The sequence below is a fragment of the Vigna unguiculata genome, chromosome 11, assembly GCF_037176805.1.
Source record: "Vigna unguiculata cultivar grain cowpea cultivar isolate G323 ecotype 2 chromosome 11, ASM3717680v1, whole genome shotgun sequence".
Classification (NCBI taxonomy): domain Eukaryota; kingdom Viridiplantae; phylum Streptophyta; class Magnoliopsida; order Fabales; family Fabaceae; genus Vigna; species Vigna unguiculata.
In genome coordinates, this window is record NC_140802.1 from 2,009,541 (window position 1) to 2,012,007 (window position 2,467).

General features: G+C 34.5%; 1 pseudogene; it reads right to left on the minus strand.

The window, feature by feature from the left end:
* Positions 1–646: 646 nt before the first annotated feature.
* On the minus strand, positions 647–2,142 carry LOC114170514 (aspartic proteinase CDR1 pseudogene; annotated as a pseudogene).
* Between the last annotated feature and the right edge of the window lie 325 nt (positions 2,143–2,467).

A 2,467-nucleotide genomic window follows, 5' to 3' on the forward strand; every position in this document is an offset into this window, starting at 1 on the left:
CACATATTAATTGGAGATAATGGGATTATCTCAATTCATAAACAATAATAATAAAAATAAATGCTATGAATTTTTTTCATCATTTTTCACATAAAATAATATCTCACAATTATCAAAAAAAATAAAACCAAAGATTACAAATAAGAAGCAGATTGTATAAGAAAGATCACATTCATTCCATAATGATACTATCAATAGCTTTAAGAAAGATCACATTCATTCCATAATGATACTATCAATAGCTTTTGAAGCAACCATAGTACAATCCCTTATATCAGTGCCTTTCATAATATCATTTTGATTAATACCTACAATTGTAATGATACTAACAAGCCTATCAGCCAAGACTGTGAAGATGATTTTAAACAGAGAATTAGCCAAGTTAATACATCTAAAACCAGAGATTGTATTAACATAAATCAGCTTTAGGTTTAAGAGTTATGACATTGGAATTCAAACCTGGAAATAGATGTACAAATTTAAGCCCTATAATGCTGTGTTTTTTCTGATAGAAAATGCCTCTAAACCCATCTGGGCAAATTAAAAACACCTCCTTTAATATGTTCATTCGTAGGCAAAGAATCTCAACACATTTTTGTTTTCTCTCAATCATCTGTTATATCAATAATAAAATGGAACTAAAATAGCTAAAAAATATATATATGTTTTATTTTTAATCCACTGAGTAAAACAAGCAATAACAATCACTGGTTAGTACAGTCTTTGGGTTTAAAGGAGACTATTTTCTTTTCTAGGTCATAGCCAACCAGAAGGTTTATCTGAGCCAAATTCCCAAAGATGGCACCAAGTTTACTTGACATGAAAGCCAAGCACACTACTCCTTCTTCCACTTCAACAAATGTGTTCACAGCATTCAACTTCACATCTGCACCTCTAAAATGTGCCATAATCACTGGTGCATTCAGATCACCAAAACTGCTTTCATAGCAGAGGCTCAACTGCTTAGTTGGATCCTTCACACGATCCAATTCAATTGCATCTGCCACTGCTGATTCCAACTTTGAGTAAACATTTTCTGGCAAAAGAGTGAGTGTTGTACCTGAGTCAATTATGATGTTTCCCTCTCCATCAGATTCAGATTCAGATTCAGATCTTCCAAACCCTATTCTCTTGTTTCCCACACTGAATGCTTCCAATGTTAGGTAGTAAAATACTGGTCCAAGTGAGAGTATTGGAGTTGACACAGTCCCTTTCCCAGAAACCACTGCAGCATCTCCAAAATTGAGTCTGCTAGAAGCATTAGTCATTGGTGCCAAACAGTAGGAAAATTTTCCACCAATTGAAGAACCCAATTGAGATATAAAGGACACAGGTCCTCTCCCAAGGCCAACTACACCAGAGCCCTTTCCCTCAAAGGACACAGTGTTGTTTCTTCCACATCCTATCACAGTTCTGGGAAATTGGATTGAAGAGCCATTGGTGGAGTCTAAAGTGAGGGTCTCCACACTAAGATCCCCTTGTGACAGTGACCCATCACCATAGGAAATGGTATATTCACAATTGTCTCCACCTGCAGAGGTATCTTGCACTGATTTACATGTTTTGGAAGAGTAAGGAAGGGTTGTGTATGTGCTGGATTTTGAAGGATCAAACATTGGTGTGGTTTGGTTGTAACAGGTTTTACAAGGTTTACACTGCAACCAAATCATGTCACTTCCTGTATCAGCAATCCCATAAACATGAAACGGTGGTGTTCCGATTGAATAGCTCAGAAGGTACTCACCATCGTTTTGTGTTAAATTGGTCTTAGGTGTGTTCTTGTTGAAATGATTGGCACGATTAATGGAACGACGCACTGCATTAGCGACTCGTTGGAATTGGGTCTCTGTGGAACTGTAAAAGGGTGATTTTGATGAGTCACGGTGGATGATTTCCACACTGAACCCTCCTTTGAGAGCCTCTGAGAAAGTGATGCTGTGAAGAGACAGAAGAAGAAGAAGAACTAGGGTTGAGGAATGTGACATTGTTGTTATCATCAAAGTCTTCAAATTTGTAACTATTAGCACATTCCCAGTGACAATTTATAAGATTCTAGTGATATTTTCAACGTTTGTAGAAGTGTGTGTGAGAACAAATTTGACAACAATTGAAATTATGGACGCGGATTGATTGAAATGTCATGTTTGAGAGTAACCTCGTTGTTGTTTTCTAAGAAAGTAGATTAGAACCAATTTAATTATAATATCATAGTATATAAATATTTTCTTGCGTTATCATTGAATTACTCGGTTGCTTTTGCGTTTTCAAGGTCGCATCTAATTGAGTTTTATGTATAAAAGTTAAAGTCACATTAAAATTATTAAATTTTAAAGTTTATTTATATTTATATACTATATATTATATAAAGATAATTCTTTCTTTCCGTGTATATTATTTTTTTTTCTAAATTTTATCTTGAATTATTTTTTAAATTATAATTACTTTATCGATTTTATTATTTAGAATG